Here is a 7,787-nt window from a genome sequence, read left to right as displayed (position 1 = left end):
CAGCCTGCTTTCTTCCAGTTTGCCAGCTCACCTGGCTCGTGCGGCTACGTACGGCTCCCTCTGCCCGGCCGACAGCCTGGGCTCACAGGCATCTGATGCACTGCATACCAAATGCTTCCCTAAGGCATCAGTAACGGTTGCTACAATCTCTCTAGCCACCAGTCCAATTTCCTCCTGGAGATCTGGAGATGTCGTCTCAGAAGGCTCTGCCCTTCTAGCACTAGCAAGCAACCTTCCACTGATTGCCAGTGGAGCCCTCCTTAAAACATGGACCAACCAATCCAGCTCTTTCACCCTCTCCAGCACTTCCTCCAGCATGCTCTCAGACACCTCTTCCAGCTCCTGGGCTTCTGTCCTTGTAGTCCCTATCAGCGTAGTCCGGATTTCACTATGCAGCTCTTCACGTAAAGACTTCTGTATCAGAAACCAGGAGGAACTGATGAGTGAATGGCAAACAAAATGGATAGAGGAGATGGAGGAGGTTGTGTTATTGTGCTGGACACTTTGCTCTGGACTCCTCTCCCATCATGGGTGCTGCCTGCTCTCACGACACCTCTGCCTCTTATTGCAGGCTCGTTTGCACCTCTCCCAGTACTGATGTGAAGAATGCTAGTTGTGAGACCAAGAAAAAAAAAAATCCTTGTTCCTGGAGCACCCAGCTGTTGTCGTGCTTTCTGAGAGGCCATTCCACCTGATGGAGCCAGGCAGCATTGAATGTGTTCCGCTAATGAGAATCGGGCAACAGCAGGCTCTCCTCTAAGCTAATCTTTGATCTCCTGCAGCAGGAAGGTAACCCATGAATGGCTAAGCACTGGCACTATCGCCTTCAGGGATGCTCCATGTTTGGCTGCTCACCACACGAGAAAGCAGCAACAGGGACCCTGGGAATACTTAGTGCAGCTAATGGATTTATGCTAAGCATGGGAGTCCGTGAGCACAAGAGCCCACGAAGAGTACCCGGCACACCTGGTCTCGCTCAGCCTGCTGGAGGAGGCGTTTCTCTTCTTTAAGGGCCTCAAGCTTCTCCATCCTCTGCACAGTCATGGCAAGAAACCTTTAAAGACAAATAAAGATGGCTGAAACAGAGCACCTGGAGCTGTCTTGCCCAGAGCTTTTTCTGCTTAGCCACTGCCATCATCCTGCTCCAGAGTTCTTGGCTCAAGTGCCCCAAACAGCTTCCAGCTGGCTTTGCCAGGCTCCAAACACAGACTGCGCCACTGTAGGCACAATTAGCATCTGGTCACGCAGGAATCTGGTGGTGTTTCCTGGAAGACAAGGCTCCAGCCAGCACCTCGCTGACAGGCCACAGGCCCGCTCCTACAGCAAGCCTTGCTTGTCCTGTCTCTGACCTGTGCCTCATCTCCCTCTCAGCATCTCTCAAACTCTCTCTTTGCTCCCGCAGCAGCCACTCTCAGAGGTGAGAAATGTCCATCCCCTCTGGCGGTTCGGGGACATCCTTTAATTTTGCCAGCAGTCATCGAAGCACCTTCTGAAAGTTGACACCAGGTTTTAGCTCGCCTTTGCCACGAAATGCTCTCACACCGCTGCATGCTGAGGCTTCATGCTGGCCCAGAGCAGTGCTCCGCTTCAGCCATACACCCGGGGCAGAAGAGAAGGGCTTCCCTCGGCACTCTGGGCACTCAGGGACGACTTTCCTGCCTGTCCCCACCCCACCCCATCCCTAGCATCCTGCACTATCGCAGCTCGGACCAGGTAGTCGTTTCTACAGCTGAACGCCCGGCCTGCCAGCACAGGCCTCGCTGCTTCTTCAGTTCATGCCGTGCTGAGATAAAATAAGTGAAGCCCCAGCCCTCTGCACCATGAAGCAGGCCTATGAACACTGCACTTTACTTACTTGTTCTCGCTGGCACATTTTGTCAGCCTCTGTTTTGAGTGTCATCAGATACTGCCTGTATTCGTTGAACTCCCACAGAGTGCAAACCACCTGTGGAGAGACAAGGGGAGAAATCACCAAGACTTGTCACGCTAACTATGTGGCTTGCCTTCCCAGAAACAGCAATAACCCAGCAAGAGCTGCTCCCCTGCACACCCTGCCCTCCCCAGCAGCTGGGGCCTTTGCTCCCACCCACCCAGGGGGAGCAGTGCTCCTCACTCTGCTGCCAGGCCACCCACCAGCTGCTATGCCAGTGCTCAAAGAGCACGGCACAGCCTTGGAAGAGCAGGTGTGGGAATTCCCAGAGCGGGTCTGCCTGAGGGCAGAGTGAGAAAAACACTCTGATGTCCAACCTACTTTGCCATCGCTGGTGAAGTAACCTCCTCTCTTTAGTGTCTGGAGGTTATCTTTGCATTTGTAGTAGGCCCATGACTGCAGGTCGTGCAGACTGTTGTACTCGGTGCTCAGCAAGTGACAGTGTGGATCTCCCAAAGCAAAATAACCGGATGGCTGGTGAAGTGTTAAATGTATCGTCCACAGCATGAGCAGGGTAGGAAGGAATCAGGAAAGACGCAAAGACACTTCTGAGCTTCCTCAGCCCATAGGGTAGCTTTTTCAGGCCTCTGAGCTTTAGAGTAATTCCTGGCTCAGCACTTAGCTCAGCTCCCTATTTTACCCAAAGGAAAGATTTCTCTGCTTGAGAGACTCTTCAGCTGAGGAAAAGCCCAGGGCCTACAGCTTCAGTCTTGTGGTTATCTCCCATCTCTTTGCTAGCTCTCTCAGTGTGTGTGGGCAGGGAGATGATGAACAAGAAGGGACTTTTCCTTCCCCTTTCTACTGCTTTTACCTTTTCCCCCAGCTCGGTCTGGCAAAAGACAGGGTGGGAGCCAGGCAACAAAGGGATTTTGACCCCGAGCGGGATGTCCAGCAGCTCAGTACATCTTACTACACCTGCTGTCTTCTGCACTCAAGCTAGAAAGACAGAGACGCTCATGGGCATTCAGGCCACCATCTCAATAGCCTTCTTGCACAGCTGTAGAGAGAGAAAAGCAATTTAGCATGAATGAGCATCAGCAGGGAGAGGGATCTGAACCTAGGACACAGAAGAAAGAAATAAAGGAACCACAAGACTGATTCCGGAGGACAAGATAAGGAAGTAGAAGAGCCAGACAGCTACGCAGAAGTAAGTAACCACAAAGACTGGTTCCAAGGGACAAGATAAGGGAGTAAAAGAGCCACCAACAACTATGCAGAAGCGAGATAAGAAGTAAAGAACACACCTGGAAACTACGGAAAGGACCAGCCAGGAGCTGGAAGACCCTGAACTCTAATACCATGATTGGTTCAGAACTATGGGGTGGATACTAGACTGGAAGGGTATAATTACCCAGGGATTTGTTCAAATGGGGTCCCTCTTCAGAGGCACCCAGCTCGAGATGTAATTACTGCATGTGTGCCATTAAAATTTATTTCACTCTGATTTGGCTTCAAACTTCTGCCTGAGCGGGAACCTAGGGTTGGACCCTGTTACGGTGACTGGCGAGCCTAATTTTCCATAACAGCAGCACTTACCAGAAATGCTCTTTGAACACTCCAAACAGGGAGAGCGCAAAGAGCAGCCTATTCAAAAGCAGCTCTCTGCTACGTCACCTCCTTCCCTGCAACTCCAAACCCTGTAAACCAAACCTGACGTCCTTTCACACCACCCCTCCTGCCTGCTGAGCTGGAATCCAGGATGGGCAGGCAGACAGGACTCCCTGAGCGCCTCCACTGGCCTCACCCTATTTCTCTCACTCTTGGTTTCCTCCACACACACTGGATGCCCCAGAGAAGGCCCGCACGGCTGCCACCTCCCAAGCTAAGCCCTCTCCATCTGCCCGCTACGCACCTCACCCCTATTCTCCTTTGCGCTCAGCACTCCATCTATATTTCGGGCGCCAGCAGCAAGATAGTACTCCATGGCTCCTTTCGAGAGTCCTCCTGGAGCTGCGACCCTCCGCTGGCACCTCTCGCTCCAGCAGCACCCAGCTCTGGCGGCCCCAGCCGGTCTCCCAGCCAGCAGTGCCACCAGAACAATTGTGCAGTGCTGCCTTGCCGCTTTCCTGCGCCACCGCCCGGCCGCTGCCAGGCCAAGCGCCGCGGCGGTGGGGAGCATGCGCGGGGCCCCGCGGCATGCTGGGAGCTGTAGTCCCGCCGCGCCGCGGCGGTGGGGAGCATGCGCGGGGCCCGGCGGCATGCTGGGAGCTGCAGTCCCGGCGCGCGGCGGCGGGGCCCGGCTGGTGGCCGGGCGGGGGGAGCACTCCCTTCCCCGCACTGCGGGGCCACCGGCGGCATGGAGCAGTGTGGGCGAGGCCGTGCAGGGCAAGGGCCCTTTCGCAGTGCTTCGCGTGCCTAGGGGAGGCCCTGTGACAGTGGAGGGGCTGCAAGGACACGCAGGCCTCAGGGGACCGGCCAGGTTTGGCTCCACAGCAGGCAGGGGAGCCAGCCTGGGCGTTTTGGGGCGCTGCCCGCATCCCACTGCCTCCTGCGCAAGGAGGTGAATCCACCAGGAATGTCTCCAAGTGGTGCCAAAGTCTGTGAAAAACTCAAAGAGGACATGGGAGAAATCCCCTAGGCGGCTGAGGCTGCCTAGGGAACTGTATCGGAAATACCCGGTTTGGGTATGGATGTAGCAGAGCTGGGGCCAGTGTGGAAAAAGTAATTGGGGGCAGGGTATTTACTGGGTGTGGGGGGCAGGTTGGGATTGGGTGGAGGTGGGGAGAGACACGGGCCAGGAAAGGGAGGGCCAAGGATCCCCCTCCCGCTCCCCTCTGGTTCAGGGCTTACCGGCCCGGGGAGCCTCTTGTGCTGCGTGTCCGTCTCTGTGTCCCGGGAAGGAGCAGGGACGTTTCTCATCCCAGAGCTGGCTGGCTGTGATGTGGCCTCAGCAGCAGGCTGTGCTGCGGGAGCTGGCAGGGTCCCTCCACCTGCTGGCACGCTGGGCCCCTCCGTCCACCTGCCATCTGCTCCCCACGCTGACCCAGGAGGCAGAGGGCTCTGGGCAGATGGGGCGGGGGGAGCATGTCTGGGTTGCATCTGTCCGGGATCCTGCCAGACTCCCACAGTCAGGGCTTGCAGCCCTGGGGAGGTGACATACTGCCCTGTCCTGAGAGCTCCCCAAAGCAAGCCCCATAGGCTGCAGCCTGTGCCCGTGCCCCTGCCCGGCGTGAGGAGGAGGCAGAAAGGCACTTCAGACCTGCCCAGCTCATTGCAGCCTGTGCAGCTGTGATGGTCTTGCAGAGACATTTCTCCTGCCTGGCCCCTTGGAGAGATGGAAGGTTCCCCCTGGCCCTGGGGAGGGTAGTTCACGGGGGGAAACTCAGACCTGGCTAGCAGCTCCTCATCTTCTCGCCCTTCCCCGAACCTGCCTTCCGCCAACAGCTCTCAGGACAGGGGCTGCCTCTTCGCAACCCCCAGCTCCCCTCGCCCAGCGTTTGGCTGCAGTTGTGAGCTCGTCCCTTCCTCAAGCTCTTTGGGAGAGGAAATCAGAGGTGGCTCAGGAATGAGGCGCGGGCTGGAGAGCCAGCGAGACCCACCAGCAGTCGGGAGGAAGGAGAGGGAGAAACCCGGATCCGGCAAGGGATGGGAAAGCCAGACCGCAGCCCTAGGAAATGAGTGTGAAGTTCTACAGATACCTTGTGTCTGGACCTAACTGGCACGTGGTATCTGAAAGGATGGTTTAAATGATGGGGCTATTTAGCAAAGCTCAAGGGACGTATTTCAGTCACAAAAAAACATACGGACTGTGAGCTCACTTCAAAACAACATACAACACTTAAAGAACTACACATAAAACTATATTTAAAAAAATACATGGTCTTCACAAAAACAACTGTAACTGCATAACTGAAGAAACAGCTATGGATGGATGCCTTGGGAAGGCCAGCACTTCCTTGCAGCAGCCAGCGTGAAGGACATTGTGGCCTGCAACAGGAAAGAAAGCATTTGCAGTGAAAAGGATTGGCTTGGGGGCGCCCCATTTAACAGCGCTTCTTTCCCTGCTTCCCAGACTCTTTCCTGCAAGAGCTGCTGGAAGCCTGCTTCCACAGTGCCAGAGGCTTCTCGTGGAAACCTGAGCCAATGGCCAGGGAGAGGTACTCAGCTAGCCAACTACCAAGGGCTTCGCCACTCCTACGCGTTGGGCAGCTTTGCCCCCTGCCTGGGAGACCTCCCTGACACCTCTGCCAGGATTCCCTCTGGCTGCTCATGGAAACTGCCCCAGGAGCAATGGGACTGGGAAGGGGGAAGCCCCCATCTGCCCCTGGCCAGCCAGCTAGGGGGAATACCTGGCCAGTGCAGTCATAGCTCTGCCACTCCATGGGTTCAGGCTGGCTGCAGCCAGCCAGGCCATCGGTCCCCAGAGCCTGAAAGAGAAAAGATGAGATTTGCAGAGAGAGCCACAAAGCCAGTGGCCTCTGGCCCCGGGGCCTCTTTTCCTCTCCCCGCCCAGGGCAAGTGGTGCACAGCACAGGCGCGGCTATTGTTGGCCCACAGCCGGGTCCTGTGTGGCAGCCGATGAGTTGCTTCAGTTGCTTCCCTGCAGCTGGGAGAGGGGCTGGGAGGTGGCAGGGCCCTTGTCCCAGGCACGTTTCAGCACCTTCAGCTCTCCAGCCATGGGAGCTCTGCCCCTTGCCCTTGAATCCTCTGAGCAGCCAGCTCCTCTCCAAGAGAGTGGCTAGTGCTTGTGGCCTTTTTGCCCACCCCGGAGGTCACAGCAATGAGGGACACCCGCAAGCACTGCTGAGAGCTTGTTCCCAAGTGCTCCTGCCCAGGAAGTGATTGCAGCAGGAGGCTGATTGGTTATCTACAGGCAAAGGCATCACAGTGTCATGAGGAGGCCTCCTGGCCTATTCTTCCAGGCCTGCCTCAAATGACATGCTTGGGAGGAACAGGAAGGGCCAAGCCCCGATCTGTGGCTGTCCAGCTGGCTGCGGCAGGAGTACCTGGCCACTGCTGCCATAGCTCTGCCACTCCATGGGCTCAGGCTGGCTGCAGCCAGCCAGGACGTCTATCCCCAGAGCCTGAAACAAAGAAGGAGGCATTTACAAGGAAGGCCATAAAGCCAGCAGGCTCTGGCCCCGGGGTCTCTTTCCCTCTTCCTCCCTGGGGCAGGTGGTGCACAGTGCAGGCATTGCTATTGCCGGCCCACAGCGGGCACCCCGCTACCAGCAGTCAGTTTTCCAGGGCAGGAGAAGGCTGTGGGAAAGGTTTCCACGAGGAACTACCCTGAAGAGTTTGCCCGTGTCACTAGCTGCAAGGGACGTGTGGATGGTTGTTTGCTGGGGTTTGCTTGGTCCTGCGATTGCTTCCCTGCAGCTGGGAGGGGGCCTGGCAGGTGTCAGGGCCCTGGCCCCAGGCGGGTGTCTCCACCTTCCCCGCTGCAGCTGTAGGAGCTGTCCCACTTGCCCCCAGTCCTCAAGTACCTGAGGAGGCTGATCACTGATCAACAACCAAAAGCATCTGAGGGCCATGAGGATGCCTCTTGGCCAAACTGTGTAGGCCTATCAAGTCTCAGTACAAAAGCCATGGGTTGGGGGCATCCCCTTGTAGAGAGCCCCTTTCCCCACTTCTCAGACTCTTTCCTGCAAGCGCTGCTGTCAGTCTTGCGGTGCCAGAGGCTTCTTGTGCAAAGCTGAGCTTATGGCCAGGGAGAGCTACTCAGTCAGCAAGCTCCCAAGGGCTTTGCTGCTCCTGCATGTTGGGCAGCTTTTCCCCAGCGCCCATGCCTGGGATCCCTCCCTGACACCTCTGCCAGGATCCTCTCTGGCTGCTCTCAGAAAACCAAGCCCCCGTCTGTCCCCAGCCAGGCAGCTGGGGAAAATACCTGGCCAGTGCAGCCATAGCTCTGCCACTC

The 7,787-nt window shown here is 56.8% G+C and overlaps 1 long non-coding RNA gene across 1 annotated transcript; it reads right to left on the bottom strand.

Annotated features, from left to right (window-relative positions):
• Positions 1-966: 966 nt before the first annotated feature.
• On the bottom strand, positions 967-4,043 carry LOC135323756 (uncharacterized). Its single transcript, XR_010385278.1, has 4 exons — positions 3,783-4,043; positions 2,742-2,927; positions 1,856-1,945; positions 967-1,054 (listed from the first exon to the last, which is right to left on the bottom strand). It is a non-coding gene; the product is annotated as an uncharacterized LOC135323756 (long non-coding RNA).
• Between the last annotated feature and the right edge of the window lie 3,744 nt (positions 4,044-7,787).

The sequence above is a fragment of the Dromaius novaehollandiae genome, chromosome 27, assembly GCF_036370855.1.
Source record: "Dromaius novaehollandiae isolate bDroNov1 chromosome 27, bDroNov1.hap1, whole genome shotgun sequence".
NCBI classification, from domain to species: domain Eukaryota; kingdom Metazoa; phylum Chordata; class Aves; order Casuariiformes; family Dromaiidae; genus Dromaius; species Dromaius novaehollandiae.
This window is presented reverse-complemented; position numbering and strand designations above follow the sequence as displayed.